General features: G+C 38.5%; 1 pseudogene; it reads left to right on the top strand.

Annotated features, from left to right (window-relative positions):
- Positions 1–5,708: 5,708 nt before the first annotated feature.
- On the top strand, positions 5,709–6,343 carry LOC112834714 (anaphase-promoting complex subunit 10 pseudogene; annotated as a pseudogene).
- Positions 6,344–16,201: the final 9,858 nt, after the last annotated feature.

Raw genomic sequence — 16,201 nt, 5'->3', positions numbered from 1 at the left:
AGGTTCTAGTGGTTCTTAATGCTAAGTGTGGCCCTGGGCAGGGTGTGGGGCAGACAAGGGACGCAGACTAGGAGGATTTGGGTTGTGTCCTGTCTCTCTAATTTTTATTTTATTTTATTTTTTAAGATTTTATTTATTTGACAGAGACGGAGCATAAGCAGGGGGAGGGGATAAGGGAGAAGCAGGCTCCCTGCTGAGCAAGGAGCTCAATTCAGGCTTGATCCTGGGACCCTGAAATCGTGACCTGAGTTCGCTTAATCCACTGAGCCACCCAGGTGCCCCTATCTCCTGGGTGTAATTTAATAATAGTGTAATCTCTGGCAAATTATCACCCCATTCGTGCCTCAGTTTACTCACCTGTAAATTGGGAATGATAAAAATAATTCCAACCTCATGGTAAGGTTTTAAGGATCAAATGAAATAATATATATAAAGAACTTAGAACAGTGCCAGTCACAGAAAAGTGTACTAATGTTAATGTATATAAATAATGTTAATATGTATAAATAATATGTTCACAATATGTATAAATGTTAATAGTGAAGTACTTGAAAGGCGATGTAAAATGATCAATTGCATGAATTCTGGAGTCAGAAAGACAGACTGGGGTAGCATTTAGCACTCATCACTCATAGAACATTGAGAGAATTACTTAACTTCCTTGTACCTATAAATCAAAGACAACTAGGAGGTATCACAGCCAAGATGCAAAACTCTTTTTTTTTAATTTTTTTATTGTTATGTTAATCACCATATATTACATCATTAGTTTTTGATGTAGTGTTCCATGATTCATTGTTTGTTCATAACACCCAGTGCTCCATGCAGAATGTGCCCTCTTTAATACCCATCACCAGGCTAACCCATCCCCCTACCCTCCGCCCCTCTAGAACCCTCAGTTTGTTTTTCAGAGTCCATCGTCTCTCATGGTTCCTCTCCCCCTCTGACTTACTCCCCTTCATTCTTCCTCTCCTGTTATCTTCTTCTTTTTCTTTTTTCTTAAAATATGTTGCGTTATTAGTTTCAGAAGTACAGATCTGTGATTCAACAGTCTGATGCAAAACTCTTAGTATAGCTCCAGACACATAGCAAGTACTTAATGAAGTTATCTATTCTTTTTTAACCATTGAAGAGGCAATGAGAGTCCTAAGAATTTATATGGGTCAGGGGAAATTAGATATTATTTACTCCTATAGAAAAACATCCCAAGAACAAGAAAATGAGAGTAAAATGTAAATAGTTTATTTTGGCTTTGGGAAGCAAATATCTAATGCTTTGGTGATAATGGAGGTGGTGGTGGTATTAGGGTGTGTGTATGTGTGTGTGTGTGTGTCTATTGCCTTTGAAAATATAGCTTTTAACTGTTTTTAAATGAGACCGGCATCTGTGGCATTTGCTTGGCTGATACATTGGCTTCCAGCCTTTCCATTCTTCTGCATGTAATTGCTGCAATCAAGCAGGGCCAAAAATCTCTCTCCATGCAATCACTAGCAAGATTCCTGACTCTGAGCATTAAAAATGTATTTAACCTATGAGGCTGTTTAGCTTTGCAGATAATTACAAATGGCAGAAGCGTGGTGTGCTAGGGGAGGAGAGGCCAGAATATGAGGAAGCTAGCCCAGAAGGCTATCCAGGATAAAACTAACAGGCATTCTAAGCCATTGACTTACTCTTTGGCTAAAAGCACTTTTCAAATAACATGTTAACTCTCACAGAACATTCTTGGTTATGATTATTCTATGTTAACTGATTTGCCCAAAATTTCATAATGAGGAAATTGTGGAACCTCCTTGGTATCTATGTTCTTCTGTGCACATTCTAAACCATCTTACTGCATGTAAAGTGTGTATCTGAGGTTTTATGTTATTGGTGGTGATGAGCAGAGGTCTAACTGGTCAGGAGAAAGATTAAACAGTAGAATCTCCAAACAGAAGTGAACTAAAATGTATCACTTCTGATACATTGGTCACGATATTCAGTTAAGCAGTTAACTCTGATTCTGCTTTAAGGATGTCCTTATAGAAGCATCTTTCAGTTGATGTGTATATTTCTTTTGAAATCTTCATTAATCTATTCATCACTTCTCAAAATTGAAGAAATAGAGGGAAACCATAGGCTCATATAAATGAAGTTTCTATTCCATCTCAGAGCATTGATCCTTAAATTTGTCTTAACTTTTCAATCCCATTGGCAAGACTCACTTCAATGCTTGATACAAAAATTCTCTTAACTCTTTAAAACTTAAGCCAGGGGTGCCTAGGTGGCTCAGTCAGTTAAGCATCTGACTTGTGATTTCAGCTCAGGTCATGATCTCAGGATCCTGGGTTTGAGCCCCATGTCGGGCTCTGCCCTCAGTGGGGAGATTGCTTGGGATTCTCTCTCTCCTCCTGCCTCTCTCTCCTCACTCAGGCACACATGCTCTCTTACTCCCAAATAAAAAAATAAACATTAAAAAAACACACAAAACTTAAGCTAGAAGACATTGAATAATCCAGCAGGTATTTGAGGTATATGGTTGTGTGGGGAGATGGCCAGATGATACAGGGACACAATAAAGAGTAAGTGGCTAATCCACTTTACCAACTCCCATTTTAGACTGTTCCTCTTCTTTTCATTTCCAGGATCCAAAGCTCAATAATACTGGGGACGAGAGAAGCCAGCAATTATGTGGAGTGGGGAGAAGCAAGGAGCAGTATGGAAAAGCAGAGGGGAGTCATTCTGTTCTGCTTATCTTTTCAATCTTAAATTTTGACTCAAGTCTATAAACATCCTTGTGTGATCATATGTTAGTCCACATGTCCCCAAGCCCATTAGCCTTGTGCAACTTTTGCTTTGATATCAAATTAGTCAGTTTCGTCTCTCCTGCCATGTATGGTAGTAGAACCAGGATCTCCTTTTCCTCTGGGAATCCATCGAGATATTCTTTGGAAACATATATATCCTTTACTCATTTTTCCCTCCCATCTCCTATTTCTGATCAATTCTTTTTTCTTTTTTTTAAAGATTTTACTTATTTGACATAGGGCTGGGGGGAGAGCAAGCACAAGCAGGGGGAGTGGTAGGCAGAGGGAGAAGCAGGCTCCCTGCTGAGCAAGGAGTCTGATGTGGGACTCGATCTCAGGACCCTGGGGTCATGACCTGAGCCAAAAGCAGAGGCTTAACGACTGAGCTACCCAGGTGCCCTGATCAAATCTTGTTTAATTTTTGACTTCTTTCCTCACTTCTTAGACCCCTTCAACCTTCTCTAAGCCACACTTTGGGTACAAATACTGTTAAATTTTAAAAAATTCCACTCCCATGAGGCAGCTGTGTTTAGCAGACTTTTTGATGAAGATCAAGAGTACTGAATGGGACTACACAGACTCATGGTGGAGTCAACATTTAAAACACTGACCTGCTGCTTCTCATAAAATCTCCGGCATCGAGTGAAGTAAGTCAATCAGAGAAAGACATGTATCATATGACCTCACTGATATGAGGAATTCTTAATCTCAGGAAACAAACTGAGGGTTGCTGGAGTGGTGGGGGGTGGGAGGGATGGGATGGCTGGGTGATAGACATTGGGGAGGGTATGTGCTATGGTGAGCACTGTGAATTGTGCAAGACTGTTGAATCACAGATCTGTACCTCTGAAACAAATAAAGCAATATATGTTAAGAAAAAAATAAAGATAGCAGGAGGGGAAGAATGAAGGGGGGTAATTGGAGGGGGTGACGAACCATGAGAGACAATAGACTCTGAAAAACAAACTGAGGGTTCTAGAGGGGAGGGGATGGGGGATGGGTTAGCTGGTGATGGGTATTAAAGAGGGCACGTTCTGCATGGAGCCCTGGGTGTTATACACAAACAATGAATCATGGAACACTATATCAAAAACTAATGATGTAATGTATGGTGATTAACAATAAAAAATTTAAAGAAAAAAAAATCTCCAGCATCCTCACTGCCATCTGTGGATGCCCTTATCCCTTCAGATACCAGACTTCCTATTGTAGGGCAAACCCCACCCTCACCCCCCTCACTGATTTTCCCGTCCTCCCTCCATCCCTGGGATCTCCCATCCCGCCTTTTTAGGCCACACCCAGAAACTCCATTGTTTGCTGTGTTTTATTATGCATAGCAATTTAGCTTTTTCTTTGTCTTTCTCAATCTATTCCCTGAAATCAAAAATCAAAAGGACTCATCAGATCTATTTGGTAACAAAAGATCATGTTCTTCTCAAACTAATTTTCCTGCCTTATAATAGCAAAGTCTTTTCGTGGAATCTTAATTGGGACAAAATTCAGTGAAAGTCCATCTGAAGCCTATTTTTGGGGGAGGAGAGGATAGGTAACAAGTTCAATCTAGATCAGTTACCAATGAACTAGTTTGAGCAAAGCGTTAGAAAATGTTTCCGGTTATATGACATGTTTTTTTTAAAACAATGCAAACCAGAAAGCATTAAGATCTACCAGGAAAACCTATTTAAAAGTGCTTCACTCTTGTTTTAAGAACCAAAGTTTCAAAGGCACTTTTGAACTTCCTGTATTTTGAAAGTCTGTGTCAAATGCTTCTTGTCCGGTGGATTGGTTCCTTAGAGGTTAGATGGGACATTAAAAATATTTGTAGTTACATTTACTCCATATGTAGTCATGGTGCAACTAGTTATACTGTTACATAAATATATAAGAAATACTTGAGCAAGAAGAACAGCAGGAGCAGGTGAGTAATTAGCTCTGAAACAGGTAAGACCACCCCGCATGGACCATGCTGAGAACTCCTGTTCTGACCCCCCAAAAGAGGGGTCTCAACAGGCTATTTGTAAAAGTTCAGCAAATAGGGAATATGGATGTATCCAAGGATGCTAGTTCTTATAGTCAGCTAAGTAGATGGGAAGGAGTTAAGTCCCCAAAATATCCCCAACCTCACCCTGCCCATTTGCTCACCACACACACTTGCAGTGTCCTGTTTCGTGGTGCACTGCCATTCTGGAAGACTTTGGTTAGTGAGCAGAGCAATTTTTCTGAAACACACTCCCCAGACTCAAGAAATCTTGCTATTCTGAGCATGAATGCCCCTGTAACCTAATATTTCTATTGAATTTATAGACTGATATTATGAATACATATTGGGTAGACAGGCATGCGGCTGGGTTAAGGGTTCCTCCAACTATTGATCTCAGCACAATAAAGAGTAAGTGGTGCCACTGGAAATTTGATTTTTATGTGATGGAAATGTGCTGAATCACCGATTGTAGTTATACCCCATGTGTTTCAGGGACATTTATAAAGCTGTGGGGCTAAATCAAATCAGACTTGAAGTATACAGAGCAAATATTTGCAGAAATCATTGGGGGGGGGTCGTCAAAAATATGACTTGAAAGAACAATGTTTAGGGCCTTTCTGGAATAATGCTGTGCAGACCACAGAAGTGTTTAAAACCACTTTGAGCATGCCTGCATTAACTGAATTCCTAGAAATCAAATGCAAAATAAATAATTTTACTAATGTAATCCATAAAAAGGGCACAAAATAGCTTACATGCTACAAGGTCTATGAATAGCTTTAAAAATTCCCAAACACCAGGCAAATAGACTATGTCCTTTACATGCACACCTGCTCCTGTAAAAGTTGAGAGGCTAAAATAATTTGATGGTTTGGAAACGAATAGTTTTTAAAAATTCTTGATATAACATTATATTAATCAAGAAACTAGCAGACGAGGTCCTGAGTGGGAGTGGCACGGAGCTGCAGGGTATCCTAAGAAGCTGGGTTGCGGCAAGATGGAATATTTAAAAAATGACCACACCAAACAAGACACCTCCTGGTGCTGACCCTAAGCAATTGGAAAGGACTGGAACAGTACGGAAAATTGGGTCACAAGCTGTTTGGTCACTCTCATCTTGCAAACCAGGATTTGGAGTGGATCAATTACGAGATGACAATCTTGAGACTTATTGGCAATCAGATGGCTCCCAGCCTCATTTAGTAAACATCCAATTCAGAAGAAAAACAACAGTGAAGACATTATGTATTTATGCAGACTACAAATCTGATGAAAGCTATACTCCAAGCAAGATTTCAGTCAGAGTAGGAAATAATTTTCACAATCTTCAAGAAATTCGGCAACTTGAATTGGTGGAACCAAGTGGCTGGATTCATGTACTCTTAACTGGTAATCATAAGAAGCCAACTCGCACATTCATGATACAGATTGCTGTTCTAGCCAATCATCAAAATGGAAGAGACACCCACATGAGACAAATTAAAATATACACACTAGTAGAAGAGAGCTCCATTGGTAAATTTCCTAGATGTACAACTATCGATTTCATGATGTATCGTTCAATAAGGTGACCTTAACACAGGACAAAAGTCATTAAACATCTTTGTTTTATCTTGTCAGTAAATATTATATCTGGAATCTTTATTGAAAAAAACATCAGTTACTTTGCAATTTTGTATGCATTGAAGAGTATTTTATTGTAACTTTAATAAATAGATTTTGGGTCATATAATTTTTATTTTCTTTAACATATAATGAAGCTCACATATTTTACATTATTAAAAAAAGATTTGAAGCCAATCATTAAATTTTTCATTATAACGAAAAACAATTGAACTGAAAATTTTAAGAGATAACACAATTTTTTTTACTAAGTGATTATTTCATATAGTGAATGTGCATTAGAGTGATGCTTTATTGAATGTTTGGGAACAATACTATGTTTTATCAGTAGATACTGTCTTTTTTTAAAATTTTATTTATTTATTTATTTGAAAGAGAGAGAATGAGAGAGAGAGAGAGCACATGAGAGGGGGAGGGTCAGAGGGAGAAGCAGACTCCCTGCTGAGCAGGGAGCCTGATGCGGGACTCGATCCTGAGACTCCAGGATCATGACCTGAGCCAAAAGCAGTCGCTTAACCAACTGAGCCACCCAGGTGCCCGATACTGTCTTTAATAGGCCAAAATTCTTCTTTTTTTTTCTTTCTAGAGGAAGCTTATTCTTTTAAAACTGGGCCTTTTAAAAAACAGCATCAAAATAGGCTTAGCATTAGGTATCTCATGAGAACTATTCTGATTTGGAGAATATAGTTATGTGTCTCATAAAGTTTTTTAAATGTACGAGATTGTTCTTTGTATATAAAAATATTTTAAAGGCGCTTAAATGTGTTTCCTTTCCATGGTTTAAAATGAGTAGATTTGATTCTGTATGCTTCCCCCCCGCCCTATATTTATTACTTTTTAGGAGGATAATTATATAGCCACAGAACTTCCCCAGATTGGTTCTTGTTTGGAAAAGATTCCTTGGTGGTTTTTGCATTGCTGGGTAGATTGAAGTCTTAAGTTGCAAAGTTTCCATTCTTTTTTTTTTAATTGAAGTATAGTTAACATACAATGTTCTATTTGTTTCAGGTGTATAACAGTGATTTGACAATTCTATGTGTTACTCAGTGCTCACCAGGATGAGTGTAGTCACCATACAAAGTTACTGCAACGTTACTGACTGTATTTTCTATGCTGTACTTTTTATCTCCAGGACTTACTTATTTTATAACTGAGAATTTGGATCTCTTAATCCCCTTCACCTATTTCACCCATCCCCCTAATCCCCTCCCCTCTGGCAACCACCAGTTTGTTCTCTTATATTTAAGAGTTTGTTTTGTTTTGTAGACTACACATATAAATGAAATCAGATGGTCAAAAAAAAAAAAAAAACTAGCAGACGAATACGGAGGCATGAAATCTATAATAAATGCATGGAATTCTTAAGTGATTGATGATAAATGCTATGGTGTAGAGTTGGCAGTGGAGAAGCCAATGCTATGGGAATACAGGTATTGATGATATAAACTTAATCGAGCCCTCAAATTTAATTGGAAAAGCCTCACGAAGAAATCTGGCTTTGTTGTGAGTATTTCTTATTTAGGTTTCTGATCTGTTGAAGAAAACATGGTGACACTAGCATGCAGTCTGCTTGAAGTGATATCACACATTGCAAAGCCTAGCCACCTTGTGTGGTTTGCAAACACACCGTCGGGCGATAGGTTTCCTTTCTGGATTATCTCACTTTCTCAAGTCATGTGAGAAATCCCTGGGGAGTGGCCATTACTAGAGTGGAAGGTATTGGACTTTGAACCAAGAAATCCATAGTTGAGATTTCACTTTTCTATAACCAGACAGATGACCTTGGGCAAGCCATTTAATTTCCCTGGGCGCTTGGACTAAATAGTATTAATAATTCCAGTTTATTATATGCCAATACTCTGCTAAGCATATTTTCTTACCTCATTAATAACCCTTTTAAGGAAGTATACTCTCCATTGACACAGAGAAAAAGCTGAGGCTTAGGGATGTAAGAAAATTGCCCAAGGTTGCAGAGCTAATAAAGAGTAGAAATGGGCTTTTAATTGAGGCCTGTTTGTTCTAAGTTTTAAGATCCCTGGTAGATCTTAATGCTTCCTGATTTGCATTGTTTTAAAAAACATGTCATATAACAGTCTGAAGCATATTCACTCTGCCACGCTACCTTCCTGAAGGAGCGTGCATCTTCCAAGTTAGCTTGGTTACATCATGGTTAAAAGCAAAGACTGAGACCCAGAAAGCCTGAGTTTAAATCCCACTCACTAGCTTTGTGACTTTCAGTAAGCTACTTCCTCTCTGTGTGCCTCGATGTTTTCATCTGTAAAATGGGGATAATAATAGCATCTACAGCTTAAAGTTGCTACAAAATATAAGTAACATATTTACAAGATTGATGCCTAAGTGCAATATCAGCATTAACTCTCATTTTCTCTGGCCCAACATTTATAGATATACACTGAAATATGTGAAAAATACAATTGAATCAGTGAATAAATATTTATTAATATTTTAATCTAGTTTATAAACCTGTGCCAGGTGTTTTAGGAAACATAACATTAAAGAAATATTGACACAGTCCCTGTTGTAAACAATAATCATTCCACAGAGTGAAATCCCTACCCTCCCAGAACTTCCCTTTAAAGTGTTAATGGCCATAAGGAATTCAAAGTCCATGGGAGAAAGTAAGGTTTCCCACAGACTCTTTGTGCCTCAGAGACACTCTGATCACTATCAGATTACACATTCTCCTGCTTTTTATCCTGTGTGAGTATGATGTCAGGTAAAGCACACATTTTTTTCCATTTTTTTAAAATATTAAATGATGTATTACTAGTAACTCAGTTTTCTGATTATTGCCTTTAAAATGTGTTCTTTCATTATAGATTTAAAGATATTGTGAGTCTGTTTATTCGTTATGACTTTTTTTTCTTTCCTGTGGCCTGGAGAGGATGCATTAATACTTCATGAGAACTTATTTATATTTATAAAGTTTCCAAAATATAAAGCTTCAAAGACAAGGATTTTGAATTTGGGAACTTATGTGTTACAACAACTGATGCCTAAAAGTCTGGAAAGTTAACTTTACTCCCTTAAGTGGAAAGTAGTCTTTACTTAGAATCAACAAATTAGTAATTGAACAGGTGACATTTTTCATGCCATTATTGCTAAGATCTGATTGGAAGTTACATTTTTGAATATTTGGAACAGCTTACATATGTATCTTAGAGTCCCAAAATATTCTCTAATAAACAGTACAACTGAGATCTGTGATTTACCTGCAAAATAAAATAAAAAGAAACATTTCTGAACTTGCCTAAAGTCACAGAATGAAATGGAGATAGATTCTGGAAATCCTCTCTTGATCAAAGTCCAATGAATCTTTAAAATCCACCTGGGTATCACACATTATATATACTGTGAGGGTAGAAAAAGGAATTCAATAGTTCAACAAATATTTACTGAATGCCAATATATGCCAGGCATTTTTCTTCTCAATTGTCGTAATGCAATCTCAGAGCCCTGCAGGTTATCACCACTTTTATTTTATTTTTTTAAAGATTTATTTATTTGAGAGAGAGAGAGAGCGAGCAGGGTGCGGGGCAGAGGAAGAGGGAGACAAGCAGACTCCCCACTGAGCAGGAAGCCCAGCACAGGGCTCCATCCCAGGACCCTAAGATCATGCCCTGAGCTGAAATCAAGAGTCAGACTTTTAACCAACGCAGGTGCCCCTTTCACTACTTTTAATTTGAGGAAAAACTCTATTGGGGTTGGAATTCAGCAAATAGTCACTCTCTTCCTCCTCCCTGTGGATGGAGTATACTTTTCTACTACACTGATGTTGAGTTTGATTTGGCCAAAAAGTGTTTAAGATAATGATTCTAGCAAAGACATGAAATGTGCTTCTGCATTAGAGACAGCTCTCTTGTGCTTCTGCCATTGCTACAAAGTAATGTGACTTAGGCAATCTACTTGTCTCAGAAGAATGGGGAATATGGTAATCAGGGCTACCCTAGTTGACTCTCCTTTGAAACCTCAGTAATGAGTCAACCCAGCCAACCTGCAGAACCTGAAGCTTGAGGCAGAACCACCCCAGTTTATCCAAAGAAATGTGAGCATAATGATACATTTATTGTTTGTTGCAGGCCATTGAATTTTGGGGGTGGTTTTTTTATGCAGAAATAGCTGGCTAATACAATTTCTTTAACCAAAGTCAAAGTTAATATTCAGGGAAAGAAGATTCTTGCTTTCATATTGCCTACAATCTTGTTAGGAAAAGAAGATAAACCCAGAGCCATAAACAGTAATTGGTAACTTAGACTGTATAATTTAGACCATATGATTTCATAAATTTCCACAAAGGAAAGATTAGTGAGAGCTGGAATGTAGACATAGCATTTACAATTGTAACACAACCTAGTATCTCTGCTGAGGGCACTAGAATTGTTACTTTAACATCTATTAAACAGTTCTAGATTAGGGATGGGGAAATATGTGGGAAAAGTGCCATCACTCCCAAATCTTGAACCAATTACATGGATTCCAAATCAATTATGATACTTATGATAGTCTTTCCTGCAGTGCCTGGAAAAAGTCTCAAAATCCTTCTCAAAGCAGCACTGTAGGGAATGACAGCCAATTGATTAGAGTTGGCATATGAGCTCGAATCTGTGTCTCCCTTCATCCTGGCAGAAAATCTATTGAGAGATATTAATTCCTTCCCTTTAAAAGCTAATATTCTAAAGAAACTTAGTAGCAAAACATTTTATATTAGCCAGAAGTATGGGAAATCATTAGTTTTGCTGAAAAGAGGAATATATGCTCCTTTTATGATAGAGCAAGATGCCTCACCTGGACAGGTTTAATTAATTAATTAGTTAATTAAGAACCTCTGCTTGCTAAACACTGAAGACAAAAAGATAAATAATTCACAATCACTGCCTTTGAGATGCTTAAAGTTTAAAAGCAGTTGAAAAAACCAAGCCAAACAGTAACAAAGAATGACTTTAGTAGGTGATGTGATTATAAGACAAGAATGCCCAGGGAAGCACTTGGCAAGGAAAACAAAGAATGAGCCTTCTTCGAGCAGTTCTGGGCTTCACAGAATCCAGAAGACATACAGGGCGACCTTCCTTGACGGAAACAACCAAGTGTCCTATACCTACAACTCCACAAAGGACAGGCTCAGCTGCCCCTCATGGCTGCGGTGTGGAGGTCAGATGAAATAAGCCAGCCCTATGAGCAGGGCTCCGAGAAATTCACAGAAGCCGTACGTGATGAACTGGAAAAGTTTCCTAGCATTTTCAAACTAGTTAAAAATAATTCAAGAAATTCTGGCTTCTAAAGAAACCAGGCTCTCCTTTGAGGTCCCTGTATTTTCCTGCAGTCTTATTAAGTGGAGGCACTCATTCTCCCACCTAATGCTTTTTTTGCGATCAGAGGTGTGGTCTGTCTGATCCTGGGTCATTTTCACGTCTTCCAAACCATTGCTCCTCTAGCTTCTTTCAACAAGCCCTATTCCTTTGCATCTCACACAGGGCCTGTTCTATCTTCCAGGGCTACCCCTCACTGTTATCATTTGCTTGCTCATCCATTAAGCATTTAGTTCCTGCCTCAGTGTCTCCCTCCCCAGGCCGAGTCTTTGTCATCATCCTGGGAAATGAAATGTGTAACATACTTTCAGTTGCTATGCTTCACCTCAAAGCACGCTTCCCTTCTCTGCTCTTTCCTCCTGTTTTCTTCCTAGTCCTATTCTATGTTCTTTTAATTTATTTTTTATAATCAAATAGTATCTTTATTTATTTATTTATTTATTTATTTTTTCCTTTTTGAAAAAATTTTTTTTAAATTTTTTATTGTTATGTTAATCACCAAATATTACATCATTAGTTTTTGGTGCAGTGTTCCATGATTTATTGTTTGTTCATAACACCCAGTGCTCCATGCAGAACGTGCCCTCCTCAATACCCATCACCAGGCTAACCCATCCCCCTACCCCCTCCCCTCTAGAACCCTCAGTTTGTTTTTCAGAGTCCATCATCTCTCATGGTTCGTCTCCCCCTCTGACATACTCCCCTTTTCTTCCTCTCCTGTTATCTTCTTCTTTTTCTTTTTTCTTAAAATATGTTGTGTTATTTGTTTCAGAAGTACAGATCTGTGATACAACAGTCTTGCACAATTCACAGCGCTCACCATAGCACATACCCTCCCCAATGTCTAACACCCAGCCACCCCATCCCTCCCACCCCAACCACTCCAGTAACACTCAGTTTGTTTCCTGAGATTAAGAATTCCTCATATCAGTGAGGTCATGTGATACATGATTGACTTATTTCACTCAGCAAAACACCCTCCAGTTCCAACCACATCGTTGCAAATGGCAAGATCTCATTCCTTTTGATGGCTGCATAATATTCCATTGTGTATATATACCACATCTTCTTTATCCATTCATCTGTCGATGGGCATCTTGGCTCTTTCCACAGTTTGGCTATTGTGGACATTGCTGCTATAAACATTGGGGTACACGTACCCCTTCGGGTCCCTACATTTGTATCTTTGGGGTAAATACCCAGTAGTGCAATTGCTGGATCGAACGGTACCTCTAATTTCAACTGTTTGAGGAACCTCCATACTGTTTTCCAGAGTGGTTGCACCAGCTTGCATTCCCACCAACAGTGTAGGAGGGTTCCCCTTTCTCCACATCCCCGCCAACATCTGTCGTTCCCTGACTTGTTAATTTTAGCCATTCTGACGGGTGTGAGGTGGTATCTCATTGAGGTTTTGATTTGGATTTCCCTGATGCCGAGCGATGTTGAGCACTTTTTCATGTGCCTGTTGGCCATTTGGATGTCTTCTTTGGAGAAATGTCTGTTCATGTCTTCTGCCCATTTCTTGATTGGATTATTTGTTCTTTGGGTGTAGAGTTTGATAAGTTCTTTATAGATTTTGGATACTAGCCCTTTATCTGATATGTCGTTTGCAAATATTTTCTCCCATTCTGTCGGTTGTCTTTTGGTTTTGTGGACTGTTTCTTTTGCTGTGCAAAAGCTTTTTATCTTGATGAAATCCCAATAGTTCATTTTTGCCCTGGCTTCCCGTGCCTTTGGCGATGTTTCTAGGAAGAAGTTGCTGTGGCTAAGGTCGAAAAGGTTGCTTCCTGTGTTCTCCTTTAGGATTTGGATGGACTCCTGTCTCACGTTTAGGTCTTTCAACCATTTGGAGTCTATTTTTGTGTGTGGTGTAAGGAAATGGTCCAGTTTCATTCTTCTGCATGTGGCTGTCCAATTTTCCCAACACCATTTGTTGAAGAGACTCTCTTTTTGCCATTGGACATTCTTTCCTGCTTTGTCAAAAATAAGTTGACCATAGAGTTGAGGGTCCATTTCTGGGCTCTCGATTCTGTTCCATTGATCTATGTGTCTGTTTTTGTGCCAGTACCATACTGTCTTGATGATGACAGCTTTGTAATAGAGCTGGAAGTCTGGAATTGTGATGCCGCCAGCTTTGCTTTTCTTTTTCAGTATTCCTCTGGCTATTCTGGGTCTCTTCTGGTTCCATACAAATTTTAGGATTATTTGTTCCATTTCTTTGAAAAAAGTGGATGATATTTTGATGGGGATTGCTTTGAATGTGTAGATTGCTCTAGGTAGCATTGACATCTTCACAATGTTGATTCTCCCAATCCATGAGCATGGAACGTTTTTCCATTTCTTTGTGTCTTCTTCAATTTCTTTCATGAGTATTTTCTAGTTTTCTGAGTACAGATCCTTTGCCTCTTTGGTTAGATTTATTCCTAGGTATCTAATGGTTTTGGGTGCAATTGTAAATGGGATAGATTCCTTGATTTGTCTCTCTTCTGTCTTGTTGTTGGTGTATAGGAATGCCACTGATTTCTGTGCATTGATTTTATATCCTGCTACTTGACTGAATTCCTGTATGAGTTCTAGCAGTTTTGGGGTGGAGTCTTTTGGGTTTTCCACATAAAGTATCATATCATCTGCAAAGAGTGAGAGTTTGACTTCCTCTTTGCCGATTTGGATGCCTTTGATTTCTTTTTGTTGTCTGATTGCTGTGGCTAGGACTTCTAATACTATGTTGAATAGCAGTGGTGAGAGTGGACATCCCTGCCGCGTTCCTGACCTTAGGGGAAAAGCTCTCAGCCTTTCCCCATTGAGAATGATATTCGCTGTAGGTTTTTCATAGATGACTTTTATGATATTGAGGTATGTACCCTCTATCCCTATACTCTGAAGAGTTTTGATCAAGAAAGGATGTTGTACTTTGTCAAATGCTTTTTCTGCATCTATTGAGAGGATCATATGATTCTTGCTCTTTCTTTTGTTAATGTATTGTATCACGTTGATTGATTTGCGGATGTTGAACCAGCCTTGCAGCCCAGGAATAAATCCCACTTGGTCATGGTGAATAATTCTTTTAATGTACTGTTGGATCCTATTGGCTAGTATTTTGGTGAGAATTTTTGCATCCATGTTCATCAAGGATATTGGTCTGTAATTCTCTTTTTTGATGGGGTCTTTGTCTGGGTTTGGGATCAAGGTAATGCTGGCCTCATAAAAGGAGTTTGGAAGTTTCCCTTCCATTTCTATTTTTTGGAACAGTTTCAGGAGAATAGGTATTAATTCTTCTTGAAATGTCTGATAGAATTCCCCTGGGAAGCCGTCTGGCCCTGGGCTTTTGTTTCTTGGGAGATTTTTGATGACTGTTTCAATTTCCTTAGTGGTTATAGGTCTGTTCAGGTTTTCTATTTCTTCCTGGTTCAATTTTGGTAGTTGATACATCTCTAGGAATGCACCCATTTCTTCCAGGTTATCTAATTTGCTGGCATAGAGTTGCTCATAATATGTTCTTATAATTGTTTGTATTTCTTTGGTGTTGGTTGTGATCTCTCCTCTTTCATTCATGATTTTGTTGATTTGGGTCATTTCTCTTTTCTTTTTGATCAGTCTGGCCAGGGGTTTATCAATCTTGTTAATTCTTTCAAAGAACCAGCTCCTAGTTTCGTTGATCTGTTCTACTGTTCTTTTGGTTTCTAGTTCATTGATTTCTGCTCTGATCTTTATGATTTCTCTTCTCCTGCTGGGTTTAGGCTTTATTTGCTGTTCTTTCTCCAGGTCCTTTAGGTGTAGGGTTAGGTTGTGTATTTAAGACCTTTCTTGTTTCTTGAGAAAGGCTTGTATTGCTATATACTTTCCTCTCAGGACTGCCTTTGCTGTATCCCAAAGATTTTGAACAGTTGTGTTTTCATTTTCATTGGTTTCCATGAATTTTTTTAGTTCTTCTTTAATTTCTTGGTTGACCCATTCATTCTTTAGTAGGATGCTCTTTAGCCTCCATGTATTTGAGTTCTTTCCGACTTTCCTCTTGTGGTTGAGTTCTAGTTTCAAAGCATTGTGGTCTGAAAATATGCAGGGAATGATCCCAATCTTTTGGTACCGATTGAGACCTGATTTGTGACCTAGGATGTGATCTATTCTGGAGAATGTTCCATGGGCACTAGAGAAGAATGTGTATTCCGTTGCTTTGGGATGGAATGTTCTGAATATGTCTGTGAAGTCCATTTGGTCCAGTGTGTCATTTAAAGTCTTTATTTCCTTGTTGATCTTTTGCTTAGATGATCTGTCCATTTCAGTCAGGGGGGTGTTAAAGTCCCCCACTATTATTGTATTGTTGTCAATGTGTTTCTTTGCTTTTGTTATTAATTGCCTTATATAATTGGCTGCTCCCATGTTAGAGGCATAGATATTTACAATTGTTAGATCTTCTTGTTGGATAGACCCTTTAAGTAGGATATAGTGTCCTTCCTCATCTCTTATTACAGTCTTTGTTTTAAAATCTA

This window comes from Callorhinus ursinus, unplaced genomic scaffold (assembly GCF_003265705.2).
Source record: "Callorhinus ursinus isolate GAN/ISIS: 27379988/994484 unplaced genomic scaffold, GSC_fseal_2.0 scaffold17, whole genome shotgun sequence".
Lineage (NCBI taxonomy): Eukaryota > Metazoa > Chordata > Mammalia > Carnivora > Otariidae > Callorhinus > Callorhinus ursinus.
This window is presented reverse-complemented; position numbering and strand designations above follow the sequence as displayed.